Source organism: Periophthalmus magnuspinnatus, chromosome 16, assembly GCF_009829125.3.
Source record: "Periophthalmus magnuspinnatus isolate fPerMag1 chromosome 16, fPerMag1.2.pri, whole genome shotgun sequence".
NCBI lineage: Eukaryota > Metazoa > Chordata > Actinopteri > Gobiiformes > Gobiidae > Periophthalmus > Periophthalmus magnuspinnatus.
In genome coordinates this window covers 9,636,975-9,656,598 of record NC_047141.1, presented here as the reverse complement: position 1 = coordinate 9,656,598, position 19,624 = coordinate 9,636,975, and positions in this window count along the sequence as shown.

The following is a 19,624-nucleotide window of genomic DNA, read 5'->3' as shown; positions in this document are numbered from 1 at the left end:
AGTTATTTTTCAAGGTTTTTCAAGGTACGAAAAGGAAAGAAAGCTCAATTTGGCCAAAAATGACTTGAACTGTTATGCAGAGGCCGGCATTATGTAAATATGTAAATACGTTCTGTCTTTTCAATGAGAAGGCCGTCAAATATCACTTTTGCAAACATAAGTAGGTACAAAGCCGTGGGCAGGGGAAGGTGATGTGATTTATGTTATAAAGCACTTTTTTGGACACTCAAAGACACTATACAGTACATTATTCAATTACTCTATACTCGGTGAAATATGATTTACTATTGTAGCCACAGCTGCCCTGGGGTAGATTGACAAAAGCTGCAAATCTGTGCCAGCGTTCCCTTCGACCCCCAACACTCACGCACACACACGACTTTCGTACTACGCAATATGTCTTGCCTAGAGACACAACATTCCAATGGATCACTCAAACATGTATTAATCACTCAAAATACAAGTCAGAGTGAAATAAAGACAAGAAAAAACACTTGCTAATGTTTTGGGGTTTTTTTTTCGTACCTTTCTTTTGCTCATATTTGGTTGTGAAAATAAGTGGGAAGCCCTGTGTGAAGTAGTAGGTATTTCAATAAGTCCCCTAGTGTGTGGTTGCGTAACGCTGCCCACACAGACCCATGTCCCCCCTCAGTCGCCTCAGCGGGAGCCATTGGCCTCGGCTGCAGTCATTGGCAGTGTCAGCCCCATAACATATACTTTGGAGGTTTTAATTAGGATGCCCTGCCTGCGTTCCCCTCTGGTCTGTACCTCCTCGACTGGCTACTGAAATACTCCCAACCGTTTAATGAGCCAGACACAGTTACTGAACCGTGTTAACCCTTAAGTAGGAGGTTGTATTCTTATAAAAGCACAGGGAACTGGATTGTGTAGAAATATGAATGCCAATTTGCCAGAAAATACAATTATAAAGCATTATCAAGTAGTAGATAATGATATATAGTGGAAAAACTGCATGCAATTAGATTTAGATATTTGTCGTAGTCTTTGTGGGTAATAGTTTATAAGGAGACATATTAGACTAACAACTTTTGTGCTCTTTGAAGGATCATATAAGGTCAATATAGTTTTGTTTCCTTACCAAATCACTACTGTAATACAAGAGGGATTTGTTAAAGTTGCATTTTTTACCTTTAGCAGAAGACAAAGTTTAAATCTGTCAACTGGACAAATCGTTGTAGGTGTGAAGGCATTTTGCTGCTCATCCAAGCCGCTTCTTAAGTTCTGGACAGATTGCTGGTGGACACTGCCTTATATCTTTCTGAAGGGATGGAGTAACTACACTGACACTGTAAACAGCAGGTGTCTCCAGCTTCAACCTTTAATGGCCTTATTCAACCTTTACTGGCCCTCCTATTGTTCTTTTTGTTTCTTTTGTTTGCTTTGGGTCTGAAGATGGAATCATAGATCTCTGAGAAGTTATGTCTCAGGCCTCCATTCCTGTTTAAGGAAGGATTGTCTCTCCTAACAAAATGTATGGAATAATGGATCAGCCCTGGACGACTGAGGGATTACACAGACATTTTTTACCTTCATTGGTGGAGTGGACGCCACCTTGTGTCTATGGAGTTGTTATTCCTATTTCTAGAATGCTACACACTCTGGCATTAACGATTTGTTGAGAGGCCACCCCACTCAATTAGAATGCATGTTTTTCAAGTTATTTTTGAGCAATAATGCCATACTGTGGAACATTCCAGGAAAAGCAAAAACATTTACACTTGAAAAATGTTACAGTCTACCAGTCTAAACATTTCTGCCGTTAACCCTCATTCATTTCAACTCTGTGTTTACATTAATATGTCAGGGCATGTTCCTCATTACCTAGTTAAATATTTTTCCTAAGATGCTAGTAGATGCACTAAATTCGATTCAATTGGGTTGTTCTGTAATTAGCCATTATTTTAAGCTCTAAAACTGGAAATGCTAAAGAAAAAGTACTCAAGAGTATGTTTAAAGGCCAATGTCTACGCACAGTGAAAAGACGTTGGGGGAGATTTTCATGGATAGGTATATTGAAAGTTGAACTGATCAGGTGTTCTTTGGAGATGGTGGGTGAATTTTTCTATTACAAAATAAAGATTTGTGTACTTAGGATGGGAAATAACCAGACAAAAAGACAAGACTTTGGTCAGGATATTACCACAAACATGGTAAAAATAACCCCTCAAATCATATGAAGTACTTTTTGCTTTGCAGTGTAGCAGAGTAGAAAGTACAGATACTGCTCTCAAGTGTAGTAATGTAAAAAGTATCCACCGTAAAATGTACTTAAGTATAGTACAGATACCTAAAATTTCTACTTAAACACAATACTTTTTAACTTGCACTTTGTTACCTTCCACCACTGCCCACCTTCAGTATTAAGAGCATTCAGGAAATATTTACAAAGATAAACGGTAAGAGCAAATGTAATAATTTTATATGTAAATAAAATCCATTTTGACAACAAAAAACATACATAATACTGCACCATTTCACAATAAAAAGTATGTACAATTCTAATGCGCAAAAATGTAATTGTAAAAATAGTAAACATACACAAATAAGTTACCCACCAAGATTCTCAACTGGACCAGATTAACCTTTCAAAATATTTGTCCTTTAATCTAGTTTTTGCTAATGTATCTGCATGAACATTAGGAACATCTTTTTGCCATTCGATTCTGAGCTCGATACCTGCCTGTACACATCTCCAATCTCTCCTCTACTTTTCCTTCTTTGAATTCCCTTACATGATAAAGTTAAAAGCAGAACTTTAGGCCACTTTTCGAAGTCCAGACTCACATTTGCTGCGTCAGCCTCCCCCCTCCATCACATCCACTTCAGATGTGATAAAGATTGAGTCGGATTGCTCACGGCTCTGGTATCGAACCTCCATAACCGTATGTTTCAGTGGGCGGGTAGCCTCCTCTGCCAGCCCCAGTCAATACCATCAAACTTCTAAACGCTTTTTAAATCCTTGTCATTTGTATCTGTTTGAACACTTTCACAAAACATCATCTTCGCGTTGCCATTTAAAAAACATTAGATATGGCTATGCCTTTGCTATCATTTTAGTATAGGATAAATCTGAGTTATGATATGAACATTAAAAGTGGTTGTATTTTTGTGGATTTCCGTGTCAAAACATTTCAGGATTTATGCAAATGTATGGGGCTGCAGTAGCTCAGAATGCAGTAAAAGGGCAAAGGCTACAGTCTGGCCGCCGCACTTGCATCAGTCAGCTCTGGGGCATGATCTTGGGAGTAACCTTGTTGAGAAGAAAATCCATAACATCATTTTTTGTATATAGCTTCAATATCGCAGTTAGCTCCATCTCCATAAGCTATGACTTCTCGTCCTAAGCTGTTATATAGATAAACCCATAAATCAGTTGACCGATATATCCAGCCGATATTTGCCCATTTTAGTGTATTGATTATAGGCTTTAAATCTCCAGCAGAGGCCGATATTTTGTTCTGCTGACCTGCTGCCTAAAGAAGTGTGAGTGTGTGAGATTGTACTACATTTAAATGACATAACTTGGCGAAAATAACGGAAATCAACCTACATATCAGCCCAAAACTATCAACAGAGCTCATCGACCATCGGTTAATCTGGATTCTAAACCATCAGTATCGGCATCGGTCATGAAAAAACCCGTGCTGTTCGATCTGTACTGTCTTTTTTTTTGCTTATGAGTTGTTAGGGGTGAACCAGAAATAGACTCCTGTACTGTAGTAGCCATGGCAGCACTAAGTTAATAAAACGTATCGTACATTATGTATATTTGATATAATCTCAGTACATCTGTTGTTTGGTGCTGTTGTTGTAGTATGATGAGGTAAAGGGAGTAAGTTTGATCTGTATCTGTTTAAAATAACTACTGCCTTAACCTGCAGATAGAGGACAAATAGTTTTTCTCATGCTCAGTTTATGGACAAGCCTCATGTGAAAGCTCAGAACCTCCAGAATTCACTCCCTGAGCTACACAGGCTGCACTAGCACTGATTCATGATTAGCTGCAGGTTCTAAGGTCTAAGAGAGTCCTTTTAGGCTTATTTCCAACTGGTTAAAGGTGTTGGAAGTGCCAACCCAAGCTATATTTGATTTGCACATGTGTATCTTGTATCAGGGGACACAGATGGGTCAAGTTTACAACATTTGAAATAAGAAATTCAATATACCTATAAGTTTTTGTTTGTTTTCATTTATGCAGCACTGAAAACAGAAATGCAGGAACAAAATAAAATTTAAAAAACAACTTAACAAAGGCTCAAATTAATGCAAATAATATTGACGAAAAGCTGGGTCCAACTGCGGTCAACTCAACCTGAACAGAACAAAACCAAAATTAACTCAACAAGACAAGGACAGATGTTTAAATACAAGAAGACTAACCAGAAAATGAACACAAGAGGGCAGTACTACATTAAAGATGAACAAAAACCACTAAAAGGCAAAGAAACAATAAGGCAAATAATTATAATTATAAGACCCAGGACATGCTAGAGGGATTATGTCTCTCAGCTGGACTGGGAACACCTTAGGGTCCCACCGGAGGAGCTGGAAGACATGTCTGGGGTGAGGGAAGTCTGGAATTCCCTGCTGCCCTTGCCCCAGATAAGAGGAGGGGAATGGATGGATTATAACTATACAGAAAATAATAACAGCGATTAATATCATGACTTTAAGCTAACTAAATTAGCAAAAGTAAACTTAATAGTGTTTCCTCTCTCTGCCTTAGTCTTGGTCCAGGTGGGCTCTGCCAGGTCCTTTTACGGGCCTCCCTCATCCTGCTCGGATCTTTTTATCCGGCAACTCAAAAGAAACAAGTGTAAGTAAATGTAGACAGATATCAGAAATCTGTGCACCCAAAATTAGGAAATATATGTCTAAATAAAGGAATTAAATGAAACTATGTGTATTTTTTATTGAATGAACATGTGCAGTGTGATGTGTAAAAGAAATTAAAGACAAATTCTGGCACTATGGAGCGGTGGCAGATGTTTTAAAGAAGTTTAAATCTAATTGGCGCCCTGTAAATGTGTAATTCTTTCATTAGCGTAGTCTAATTTTGAACACTTTGTCTGCTATTTTGAACCTGTATTAAATGAGACTGGATGTTTTACGTAAATAGGGCAAAAATCGTTAGGGGTTCATTTGCCATCATAGCCCACTGACCCCCTAGGTGCTGCCCCTGCACAGATGCAACAGAAGAATGTAATAAAAGTTCGTAATGTAAAACAGTGTACATGTGGCGTGTACTTACAGTTTGAAAATAAACTCTCTCACCTTATTTGCATGGCTTCTGACTCATTAAGCAGTCTGGCTTGGTGGGAGTCCACTAACTCAGCCCCTTTAGAGCGGAAGTCCAATCAGTGCCTACGAGTCCTGTGTGTGTGTGCTGTATGTGTGTGTGTGTGTGCCCCCTCCCCCGAGCTGTTCTGGAGGTGCAGGGAAGCAGCAGGACTCAGACTCATACCTAACTAGATGCTATGGGAACTGTGTGCACCCACTCCCTGCAGTTTGCACATACATAAAGATGTGTTCATAATGGAGGAGGTATTTTTAGAGCTTCCATCCACAAGTCTCTAATGTAGTCACCATCAGCAGCTCAGGCGCACTCCCCAGTACTGCCAGTTAAGGCTGTAATGTGCTCGCTGGGATACCATCAGACTTTATGTAATATAGTAGTGAAAAATGATCTTTAATTAGGCAGTAAAGTGCGGATAATTGTAAAAACATAAAAATAAGGGAAGCCAAAATATATGACATGAAGATTGACAAGATAAAATATAGCAATGATTAATAATGAACTGTACAAGCTATAAATTGTTTTTACATAAACGATTATCTTTATAAAACCAAGATTTACTTCTGCTCTCTTGACAAATGATACTGATTTACTAGCTATAGAAAAAGAAAGTGCGTGACAAATGCTATTAAACTATGAAAAATGTAGAGAATTCAATTTGTTGTCAGGACGACCCATTTATTTGTAAGTGTAGATTATTTCAGACGCAAGAACGTTTTATAGATTTATAAGATTTAAAAGAAGAAATACAATGACTGAGTTTGGTCACACGGGAGGAGCTCAGAGTAGAGTCGCTGCTCCTCTACGTTGAGGGGCACCAGCTGAGGTGGTTCGGGCTTTTGTTCCGGATGCAACCTGGACGCTTCCCTGGGGAGGTGTTCCGGGCATGTTCCAGTGTTAGGAGGCCCCAAGGAAGATCCAGGACACACTGGAGGGACGTGTCTGGGGTGAGGGAAGTCTTGGAGTCCCTGCTTAGACTGCTGTCGGCCCCAGATAAGAGGAAGAAAATGGATGGATGGAATAACAATAAACTGTTAGCCCACTTAGCGCCTTCGCTCTCTCCCATGAACCATATTGCTAATTCTCCAACAAAACTGTCTTATAAAAAGTATAGGCAGTAGCATTTAGTGTAACAAGTTAACAAATAGCGGCTTTTATGATACATTTTTTTTTAGCTCATTCAGAATAACCCTACTTTTCCTGTCTGTCTGATACAATTTATTTGTTTTGTTTTGTTTTTTGTGCTAGTACCCAATTTTTTGCTGTGCATTTGAGCAAAATTTGTCTTACTCTTGAAGTCTGCTGTTTGCTGCCTGCGTCTAATTATAAAGCATTTTCTTGTCTGATCAGGAAGTGTATTAGCATGCTAGTTGTTGCTGACGGCGGTTGTGAAAGTGAAATGTGATTATAAACTCATCGCAGAGAATAATTAGGTCGCTCGGAACGAATAAGGTGAGTCAAGTTAACAATTTTTTTCATGGTTTTAACACTGTAAGAATCAAATACAGCACGTTTAAGTTTACCGTAGTTGAAGGAAACTAATAAGTCACTGAAAATGTTAAAAAATTGACACATATGAACGGGATATACTCTTCTTCCTTGGTTTTGCTGAGATCGTTTTAACAATATGGTGGCTCGTCTGCAAAAACTTACTTCGCGGCTTCTCACTATTGCAAAGTACACTGCAGTTTATTTAACTTACTCAAACTCCGTGAAGCCAATCTGCCCAGCTCCAACCATTTTGAAGAGCACATAGCAGGATTTCTATTGCATTTGGGGATCGCTATACCAGTTGCTATGACAATGTCCATCCATGCTTTTTGTTGACAATGAGCAAAAACAAGTTTCGGTAAAATCTTGTTGGATTACAGAAAGAAAAGTGCCAGTTTCACCACCAACGACAAAGTGTATATGTATTTATTGGCTATTCTATTTAAAGTTCTAAGGAAAGAAGAGAAAAGAATCAATGTCAAGTAAACTCAAATGAAACCCCATAATACAAAATGGATAAATTGTTGCAAAGTTGTCAGGTAAGCCCAGATGACATTTACAATTCTGTGAGAGAGGAAACTCATTTTCTTATGTATGTCTCGTTACAATACAAAATGAAAGATTAATTCAAGGTTGTAAGGTTGTATTGTGTTCTAAAAGAGTGCTATATATTACACATGATTAAATATACATATAAAAATGGACTGTGTATATAAGTAGACTGAGGGAGTGTGACGTCACCCATTGCGTTCAGCTCCAGCCACATGAAGCCACATACATTCATTAAAAGATCCACATTAAGCACTAATAACAAATTCTATATTGCACATAATGATGAGGTAGCTGGTAGTAAAAAATACGATTAGTAATCAGTACTTTACTTTGTCCATCAGTCTGACAGTGGTGGACGCTCTTATGGAAGAATGTAGTGTCAGTCCTGATGCTGTATGTGTCTCAGACTGTTTGTGCAGTGCTCGTGTTTAAGCAGGGAGTGCGCAGGTGACTCCAGTCCTTCATGATCCTTTCTGCTCTCTCTAACAGTGCTCTGTCTATATTGTGTCCCTCGATTGTAGTTTTGTCCCTGTAATACTCTCTACTGCTGTCTTTATGAGAGCCTTCCTCTGTGCCAGTGTGTTGTTCCTGTACCCCACTGTGACACCTGTGCAGAGGATGCTCTCCAGTAGTCCCCTGTGGGCGTGAGAGAGAGATGGTTCAGCCCAGATTTCCTGAGCATCCTGAAGAAGTAGAGCTGCTGCTTGGCTCTCCTCACAGTGGCAGCAGTGTTCTGTGCCCAGCTCAGGTCAGATGTTACCTGCAGGTCCAGGACCTTGTATCTGTCAGCTCCACCTCCGTCTCTTTGATGAGGCTGCAGAGGGCACCTTCAGAAATCCATGATTATTTATTTTTTAGTTTTGCCTATGTTGAGTTTGAGGTAATTATCTTATCCATAGACGATGTTCCTGTACCATCACTACACACACCCCAGAGCATGCCCCTGACAGCATGTCCCTTTATCACCTGTCTGTGTGCCACAGGTCAGCGCACCGCTCCTCGCCTTTTTGCTCTCTCTGGTCCCAGCATGTACTGAACATACACTCCCTCCTCATAATGCACTGATTAGACCAAGACCAAACTAATCTAAACTTACGCTACAGTGTCAATGCAGAGGACTGTGACATGTGGGCTGAAGTTTTCCATAATAAAAGTGGTATTTGTCACAATGTGCATTTGGTGTAGTAAGGCATGGTGCAGAGGCATGTACATATCACTGTATATCCAGTAAGTAACTCCTTTCAAGTTGTAGCTCTAAAAATTATGAAATGCCCTTCCTCTTTCTGTCTATGTGACCGAGTCTGTGGATTCCTGTAAAAAGCAGCTGAAGACACTGTTTAGAAAAGCCTTTGGTTAACTAAGTCCTATGACCCTATTTGACCCTTTGTTGTTTATTTGGTAGACCTGCTCTCTCTTTGATTTTTATCTGTGAAAAGCACTATATAAATAAAGTGTTGTAAAACACAGTGTCCAGGTTTTGCAGGACATGGCGGAGGGCTTCAGACACCACATCATCCACTGACCTGTTGGAGGCGAAGAGCAGCATGTCTATGCTGCTTGGGACAATGTGCTTTATGTATGAGAGCACCAGTTTTTCCAGGCACTTCACACCCATGCTGACTTCCTATTGTGTGTGTGTATATATATATATATATATATATATATATATATATATATATATATATATATACATATATATATATACTCTATGGTACAAAAGCACAGTAGCTACAGCAGGAATATATGACACATAGATTAACAGTATGAGCAGGTATAGTTCAGAAAATATGAAGTATAGAGAGGATCGTTTGAGGCACTGGGTGGTTTATATTTAGCACTGTGAGTCACTCAAAAAGTTTGCAATTTCCAACTCTTCTGACTTCCTCAGGCTGGGTGCATGAAAGATGACTCCCCCTGTATTCACAACATAATATTGTAGTATTATGTGGTGGGAAATGACATCAAATGTCTCAACTTATATCATCAACTTTCCTGATGATGCAGGCACAGGCACAGCTACTTCTTTAGCAGAAGACATTTACTCTGAAATATCCCGGCATCATTAAGTACCAAATCTATAACTTGTTTCTTTGCACACTCATTCTCTTCTGCATTATATTTTTCATTCTTTTTGCTCTCTAAGTCGCCCTATAGTGTTACACTAATTGGCTCTGTCTTTTAATCTCACCCATCTATGTTCTTGGAGGACCTGGATCCAGACTAAATGTCTTTGTAAAGTATTGGAAAATCCTGAAGTCTTGACTGTCCAGGCAAGGGACGCACTCAAAATGAGCACTATAAATGTCCACTATGTCCTTATTGTACGAGCCGGCACTCTGCTTGTATCATGAAGATGGTATTGCTTTGTTAGGAATAAGTAAATTATCTGTCTCCATGGTGACAAGCAGGTGATGTTTGTCTCCAGTTGAAGCTGTCAATAACAAACAAGTTAGTGAACCCTTCTCCATAAGTTATAATGTACCTTGAAGTTTTAAAGTTAATATTTATTGTATTGTTACCTGTCCAGCTAGACCCACACACTTTACAAAAACTAGTGGCTCTGGTACTGCATCCTGTCTCCACAAATTCATTTGGACGTGATTGACAGGTGGACTAACCAATCAGAGAGACCCATGGTCAGTTCAAACATGGCAGCTTACACATAAAAAGGGGGACAAAACACAAAGGACTGAGAAACAATGCGGATTTCTTCAGAATCAACAAGCAAAAGACTATTAACAATGTTATTTAGCTCAGGTAAAAGAAGTTACACATGTTCTTCTGAATGGTAGGATAATTTTTTAGCGTTATCTTCCACATCTGAGAGACAAGTGACCATAATCCATAGAGAACATTGTGGCAGCTTCAAGATAGATTACAATCAGCGGGTTACATCAAGAATGACCATCATGAGACAACTTTGTTACTTAAAATGACACAAAAGTGAAGACCAAACCCACATACAGTAAATAAGTCGGCTGTATTTTATATGTTATATCTGTTCTGTGTGCAAGTCTTTCAGCAAACTTTCAGCACTGTTATCTTGATTTTCTAATTATTACTTAGTTTGGTGGGATAGTACTTGTGTTTATTATAGTTTTAGATCAGTTAAGTGGCAGTGGAAGAAAAGTGGATAGTAAAAGTACAAAAATACAGGAAGTAGCGGTGAGAATTAAAAACAGAATACCTCTACGTATGTCATCAACACCAGAAATTCCATCAAAAATGCAGTTTTACAGTTCACAGTTTTAAGGAAGGCAATTTTTTCTGACAGTTTAAACATTGATTTAACAAAATAGAGGTGTTGTAATGTAGTTTTATTTGTCTTACCATAACTATTGTGCAATTTAGACAAAGGTTGACACTTGTTTACATTATGGTTGCTAAGTCACAGTTGTGTAATTATGGTGCAATCAAGTCGTCCCCAGAGGTTGGCCTTTCCGAGTTCTGACTTGTGCAACTGGAACGCTCTGCGATCTCGGAATTTCAACTCAAAATCCATTCTAAAACGTTGCTTTATTAACTTCCTATGTAGCAACAATGTCCGCATTTTGGGCGATGGAGTACTTTTCTACATTTTTTATAATTCGATTGAGTCCTTATTGTAATATACTGGTCACTGTATCACCAATTTGACAACTGGAACATGCATCCGGTTTAACTCGGAGATTACGTCACTCCGAGATCCGAATTTCGACCAACGAGGGCAAGTGAAATGCACCATCACTGCTATCTGCTGCCTGCGACCAACCAGGACCAACCAACTTCAAATTGAAAAACTAGAAAAACATAGCCAAGTAAAAAAATATAGATAAAAATATAGATATAATGATGTTTACAATGTTTTAGTGAAATGCATAGTCTAAGTTCTCACAATCACTTTAAGAAACTGCATTTCCCCTACACTGCATTCAGTTCTTCATCAAGTTTTTTTGTGTTGTTTTGGTTTTTTTATTCGCCATTTTTAGTACATCTCCAGTCTGTTAGCTCCTCTCATGTGTGCCGCTAATAAGCCGCTCTTAAATGCTGCTTAATGAACTATACATAGCATAAAGGCCAGGATTACACAGCGCGCTACTGAGCCTTAATTGTCCTCATGTGGGTGACACCGGATCAGCCTGGCTTAGTTCAGCACTGTGGTTTTTTTGCAGAATTACAGCTGGTACAGTAATCTGCAGCTTTGTGTCCAGACGCATTTATTCAAATATTCCATCTGAATATAAGCGCGGTGCCTTGGAGCTAAAGATATGTGTGAAAATGTCAAAATTTTCTGTTCTGGCCTTTGGTTCCTCAGCTCTCCCCAGACTCTTCTTGGTGAGTTTAAATCATTACTAAAACCTCAGGCTACCGCGGCACATCGGCTTTGGAGTCCATTGCGTTTTTCCTCCCACGTATAGCGAGCTTCTGCCACTTCTCTGCATTGTTCAAACACAGAAATGCTTGGTTTGCTTTTAGCTTTAGCCAGCTGATCGTATATCTACTCAAAATGTGCTGTGTTCTCAAATCAAGAAGATTTAGTTTGTAAGAAAGCTTGTCTTAAAGATACTTTGCATAACTTCGCTCTCTTGGTTGCTTTTCCTGGAATATCTCACAGTATTGCATTAAGCCTTATTAATATCTTCATTAGGACGAGCAGATGACGCTATCAGGCCAAGTTATGGGTCAGACATGTGGAGCGGCGAGACCATTCGCAGTAAGAATGTTGTTCAGAATCAACACTGAGGATGAAGAATTCAATGGATTTAGTGATTTGGAGTGAGATCGAGAGTAAACTTGTTAGCTTGTTTTTTATGTTTTAGTTATCTGATTAACTGTTAATATCTTAAATTAACATACCAGAGACGTATTCAGTTTGTTGTCCATGCTTCATGTAGCTGAATAAATATGTTATGTAACAGTTGATTATATGTGTTACAGTTCACTTTGACCAATAGATGATGCTGTTGTGTTTGTAATACTTGTAAGAAAATTTACTTGGCTAGTTTTCTTTTATACATTTCATATTTAATTTCCCCTTATTTATTTTCCCTTCATTTATAAAACCATAAAGGTGATCCTTTCATTTGGAACAATATTGTAAATGTTTAGTTTAAAGTCTAGTTAAAGGTCACAAATCTTCTTCCTGTTTTCCAGTTCAGCCTTTTACGCTAATGTGAAGTCTTACCCGACAGAGCACTATTTAAAAGTGGTATGTATATTTTCCCTGCGTTTGTATGCAATTGTGTGTATATGTAATATGAGCTTATGTTATATTTCATGTGTTTGCTAGTTCTACGGTGTGCACTGTGATGAAGAAGTAAGACCACAGTAAACATCAGTGAAAAGAACGTGTGTCTCTCGTGTTTGTGGACAAGCCGGCATATCATTGTCAATGTTTTTTTCCCCATGTTTTCCCCATACTGTGGAATATTCCAGGCAAACATCTCCATGGAGACCAGCAAGTGGCAGACTGTGTGATTTTTGAGCTGATTTTGACACGGATTTTAGCTGCACGACAATTTTAGAATCAGGTCAAATTTCGGCTCCTCTGTGCATCAATGTCTTGCAGTGTCCAGGGGGTTATGAGCGACGATTATCTGCTCACGACAGCTGACGGCGCAGTAGCAGAGATACCAGACATGTTTGATATTTGTGGTAAGTCTAAGGGTCCGAGCGCTGCTGAAGCCGGGTGAGAAAAGCGTGTGCACGGTAAAATACAGCTGCAGGCAATGTAAACACAGCTCCGGAGGGCTGGAGCGAGGTACGGAGATGAGCAGGGCTAATATCAGCGCCTCTGACATGTATTCTGAACAAATCGCAGCACACACTAGAGCCAGAAAAGTTTGGTGACGAAAGCCTCGGCCTTGAAACAAAGAAATGCTAAAGTTAACAGCGCCAACGGTTTGCCAAAGTACTTGTATGATGTTTTGAGGATGCGTGTACGTCTGTAGCGGAATGTAGCTGTTACCGTGGTGACACAATGCACACAATAGCAAACACAGCCTTGTACGTTTTTAGATGGTCTGAAAAAACTGAAGTTACACATTTTCAGGAGCTTGTGAACAATATGAGCTTCTGTTCCAAGTTTTGATTCTCAACAAAAAAGGCTAATGCTAGGTAACTCGTGGCTCTAACTTGAGAGAGACTCATGTAACAGCACAAATCAGATCATCGGTTGTAGCTCCAACTAAACAAAATGCCAAGTCTAACACAGTTTCAGACAGACCAGAGCCTCCAGTTAGCATCACACCCTCAGGGAATGTTAACGACACCAGCTGCTATTGGTGGACTCTCACAAACTCCGTCCCTGACCTCACCTCCACTCCACTCTGAGAATAAAGCAGCTAAATGATCACTCCGGCAGAATGGCTTTTTACACAGCAGGTCCTTCAGAGCAGATATGAACTTTATAACCTGAGATTTCAGCTTTCAGACTCAAATGAAAGAAATATTCCGACGATTCAGAGCAGATCACAGTTTCCTCTGACTCGGCGGATTGGATTAATTCGTCACCGCTGCAAAGTGTCAAAGTTTAGCTCAGTGATCAGAAGGATGTTACATAAAGCGTGATGAACACTCCTTATGTAAATGAAAAGATGCTTTGCTCGGTCTGTGTCACTTATGGTGAAACTAAACTATAAACTATAAACATGACTAAAGAGGCACGATGTAACTTTTTTAAGAGGAGGGTATGTCAGATTCTTATTATCATTGCTCTGCCTGGAATGTTCCACTCAAGAGCATTAAAATTAAGTCTCTGTTCATGCTTTACGAAGGCTATTGATATCCATCTATTTTTTTCTGCTTATTCGGGGCCGGGTTGTGGGGGCAGCAGTCTAAGCAGGGAGTCCCAGACCTCCTTCACCCCAGGCACATCCTCGAACTCCTCCGGTGGGACCCCATGGCATTCCCAGGCCAGCTGAAAGACATAGTCCAGCGTGTCCTGGGTCTGTGCAGAATAAAACCCTTTCAGTCATTTGCACAGCTAAACAGAACCGTTTTGAGGCTGGATTTAAACATTGTCAAAGTAGAGGCCTGTCTCACATCTTCAGGAAGACTGTTCCAGGTTTTAGCTGCATAAAACTGAAACACTGATTCTCCATGCTTAGTCCTGACTCTGGGCACCAGCAGGAGGCCGTTCCCTGAGGGCCTCAGAGTGTGAGACGGTTCATATGGCTCTAACATGTTGGAGATGTACTTTGGCTCTAGGCCTGGGAGAGTTGTACACAAGCAGAGCTGCTTTAACCTGCTAGGACCTAGCATCCACATATGTAGACAACACATTTTAGGTTGTCTAGGCCACAATGCAAATTTTTTGAAAAAGAACAGCATACAAGAACAGCAACAATGCAAAAATGTTCAATTTAGAATATTTTTAAGAGTTTAGAATGTTCAGAATATGTTTTTATCATTTTGTTTTTACACTCAGGACAAATGTTGCTGTGTTCAGGCGCTTTATAGTTTTTGCAAATCATTCAAATGTTTTATCAAAATGATTCAAATGTCCACATATGAGGGTGTTCGTTTTACACTCATCAGGTCCCAATCAGCCTAAATAACAAAGAGCAATTAATAAAGCATGTCATGCAAGAGCTCAGATCTTAGGAGGTTAAAGTCTGTTCTCTGAGCTACAGGAGCCAGTGCAGAGACCTGAGCAAAAGACGTATGTGTTCATAAGTAAAATCTGTCAATTGGACTAAAAGTTCCAGGAATGAAGACGTTCCGCTGCTCATCCAAGCCTCTTCTTCAGTTCTGGTCAGATTGCTGGTGGACACTGCCTTATATCTATCTGAAGGGAGGAGCTAACTACACTGAAACTGCAAAGCATCAACCAGATTTTTTTAGGAATTAAGTAAAATTGGTCTTGCCCCAGTACAAATATATTGTAAACGCAGCTCTTGGTTGGGTGAAATTATCTTTTCTCTGGCCTCTGAAAGTTGTGAAATTGCTTAAAATCTCATTGCAGTGAATAATTAGGCTCGAAATGCTTAAGGTAACTCGAAATGCATAAGGTAACTTTGGACTCCTGCAAAGTTTCAAATGCACTGTTTTGTACTGACAGTCAAAACGAGGTACAGCACCTTTAAGATCGAAGAAGCCGTTCCTACAAGCTGTGCAAGCAATTGTTAACAAAGTGCCACATTTTGATTGCAGTGTACATCTAGACATGGTTTCTGTCTGATGCTTGTGCAACAAACAAATGTTGGAAATAGAACACCAAACCCACACTGTCAGGCCCGCTGCTGAAAGCTTCCATTTTGTACTTTTAATGGGGAGAGAAAAGTGCATTTGTTTAGCTCCAGCTGTTCACATTCTATATTTCCCAGTAAACTTCACACAGAGCCGGAGTGCAGAGATCTCAGCTCCAAAACAGCATCTTGAATAAACTTGTCAATGTTTACAATGGAGGAGTTCTCAGATACAAAACAGTCTACAGTCTTCAACCTTTACTCAAACACCCACCAGTGCCCGGCAGGTAGAGGCCGCTGCATCACACAGGACCTTACGTAGGACATGTTTAGAACAGTATTATCAGCAGTTCAAAGGGTTACTATTCAAATAAGACGTCAGGCATGTTCAAAAGACTGCTAAAGATGCACTATGGAACTTTTCTAGTGTAGGGTCCACCACAAGTCAGATCTGTGGTGGGGAAACTCCTGCTCACACGTTTCAATGTATAACACCAGATATAAAAGTAATGGAAAAGATGCTAAATTAATTTAATGCCAGATTGTGGAACATTCCAGGCAAAGCAATAGCTGGTGGTGGACCCAGAACCTAAAAAAGTTACATAATGGATCTTTAAGCTTCTCCACACTGTGCATTCTTACACACAAATTTGTCTGTCAGGTCTTATGAAGATTTTTGGCATTCACAAAATTAACTGAAAAAAACCCCCAAAACAAAACCTAATAATAATGTCATCAACTGTTGAGCCCTTTTGTGTTTTCAGGTTTTTACAACATTGCCATTTTCATACTGTCACTGCACAGCTAACTACGTTTAAATTTTAGCCTTATTTAAGTTACATGTCTCCTTAAGCCCTCTGCTGCCAATCAAGTCATCTGTATTTATTGTGACTCTTTGCAAAGTGTTTAGACCTAAAAAGAAGCTGTGATGGTATTTATTTTCTTATTTTAAAGCAAATTTGCATGAAGCGTCTTGCCCAATAACACATCAATAGAACAGACAGGTTCAAGTGGGAATAGATGTACCAAATTTTCAAGTTTTTTAGCCACTTAGCCCTTTACACAATTCTCCTGGGTATTCACCAATTTAGACAACTATACGCTTCCATCTTGCAATAATCTGACATTTCTGTAACCTGCCAAACTTTCTCTAGAGTATTTCAGTTCTGATGGGCAAATGTCAGCTTTAATTAAAATTTCTTATCAAATTGTTGCCGAGGGCTGGGTTCGTGTATTGTGCCATCGCTCACGTCACTCAAAAAGGCAGCACAGTGGGATTATAGACAGAACACAGGCTCGAATTCACGTAACCAATGACAACTTTTGCATATTTACCTGTACACTGGTGAATATTATACATTTATGACATATGAAAGGTTACAACTTTTATAATATACTAAAGGTTATATTGCACCTATTCAAAATTGCCTGTACGAGGGGTTGATGTCGTCACACCAGCGGGTCACGAAGGTCGGCATGGAGTAGCATCTAACTTGCTTATCAATCAAATTACTGGACTAAAACCTAGTAAAAAAGTTGGAGCAAAGCTGGATCTGGACACAAGTATCGTATCTATCTGCTACAACTCCAATAACACACTTTCTTAATGCTGCTGAACACGACATCAGGCAAAGGCATCGAGGCTAAAGTGCAGCTAGTCCACATTCCCAGGCTTCATGAGGCTATGGATAGTAGCACGCCTATCAAACCCAAGAGCCAGTGTCCGCCAACTTCAAAAAAGAAGCGGCTTTCAAGCAAAGAGTTTCTAAAATCCCCAGACCTCACGGATATTGATTGAACATGATCTTGCTCATTGAAGAAAAACTACAACCCGTCGACAAGTTAGGAAAGTTGGACCAACTCGACAAGGTTATCGCTGATATATTTGACCTGAGGAGCATGGTCGTAGCATTCCAAACGGAAAACGCAAAGTTAAAAAAGGAAACTGTCGGATCTACAAAAACGAAATGTTAAGTATCCGAAAAGAGAAGCACAGCCTGAGGGAAGCATTAGATCCTCGGTCCAGGTTAATGAGGGACAATCTAATATTCACTGCAATCCAGCAATCTAATGACGACAACAAGGGGAGAGTCTTCAAACTTTTATGAGAAAAGAACTGAATATACCAGTGCACAATGTGAATAAAATAATGTTCGCCAGAGTTCACTACAAATGCACTACAAACATCAGGCCAAAGGCGACCCATCGGCCCGTCATGGCTCGAGTTGTGCATTTTAAACAACGCAAACATGTCAAAAGTCTGGGCAAGAGGCTAAAATAAATGGAATAAATGAACAGTTTCCTCCGATGGTGAGTGTCACAAAACTCTTCTTCTCATCTACTACAATAACTGCAAGAACGGTAACAGGATGAGTCTGATCTCCTGTACATAAACAATAACCTGTTTGTAACCTAACTTGAAAATATAGAGTATGCATTTGCTACTTTTGCTACATTCAAACATGCTAACAATAGTGTTATTGCTTACTCCTTAATGCTTGTGGTTTGATTCCCACTACTGGCATTGCATACTGCCGTTGTGTCTTGAAGCAAAATATCTACCTTGCTTGATATGGGTGAAAGCGAGTGATATTAGCCAAATTTACTGTATTTCCTGGAGTAAAAGTCGCACCGGAGTATAAGTCGCACCTGAGTATAAGTTGCACCTGAGTATAAGTCACACCGGAGTATAAGTCACACCGGAGTATAAGTCGCGATAGAGTATAAATCGCTCCTGAATATAAATCGCACCGAAGTATAAGTTGCACCTGAGTATAAGTCGCACCTGAGTATAAGTAGCACTGGAGTATAAGTTGCACCGGAATATAAGTAGCACTGGAGTATAAGTCGCACCGAAATATAAATCGCACTGGAGTATTAATCGCACCAGCCAAAAAGTTCATGATAATGACGGAAAAAACATATTTCACATATAAATCGCATCTCCGGCCAAACTATGAAAAAAGTGCGACCATTACTCCGGAAAATACGGTAATATCCTTTTATTTATTTATTTATTTATTTATTTATTTGCAATATCAAAATGACTAAATGTATGCAAAAATATACTGTTACATGCATGGTTTCAGGTTTCAGGTCAAAATTAACCACTAAGGGGCATGTCAAAATATTTAAAAGGGGCACTATGTAATTTTTCTGGCAGAGGGTCCGCTGCATGCTTGTCTCCATGGAGATCTTGTTGCTACCAGGTGAAGTTATAGATCATGTGGAGAGGCAAACCTGTTCACTGTAAGAATGCATGACTTTCAAACACCCAAATGACACCCATAATAAAATAAATGCTGAATAGATACATCTACTTAAAAAGAAAAAAGTTGCACAGTGCACCTTTAAAATGCAAGACATGCTTTTAATCAGCGGTTCTTTCATCTTGCAGCCTATTACTTTGACATTAACCAGGATAGGGCCTGGTTAGTACATGGGATATCACTAGGAATGCCACAGTGGAACAGCAGTGGCTCTAGTGTGAACTGTTGTTGTATCCTTAGGCAAAACACTCGACCAACATTGTCTAGTATGAAGGTAGTGCGTGCATGAGTGGCGGTCGTGGTCGAAGAGGCTGATGGCGTAGATTGGCAGCGTCACTTCAGTCAATGTACCCCAGGGCAGCTGTGACTAGAGTAGTATCTTACGACCACAGAGGATAGAGTGACTGAATAATGCAACGTAAAGCGCTTTTGGGTGTCTTGAAAAGCGCTATATAAATCCAATCCATGATTATTATTGCATCAATAAACTTAAATATCATTATTTCAAAATTCTGTAGCTAAACTGGCATATGACTGGGGAGAAAATGAATAAAGCCATAAGGCAAATCCAATGCGTTATGAGATTCTATGCAAGCAAAAAAGGCAATAAGTAGTTACCTCTCTCCTCTATCTAACCCCGTAGTTTTCTCTGCTGCTAAATGACAGTAATTACGTATTTCTATGCATATACTGTACCCTTGATCATTGCACAAAACCTGAGGCACATATGGCACTGCAGGGGGTCAAAATATGCACCTCATTCAAAAACCACAGTACCGCCAGGGAACACATCTGATTACATTATTCAGATAAATGAGTCAGGAGCA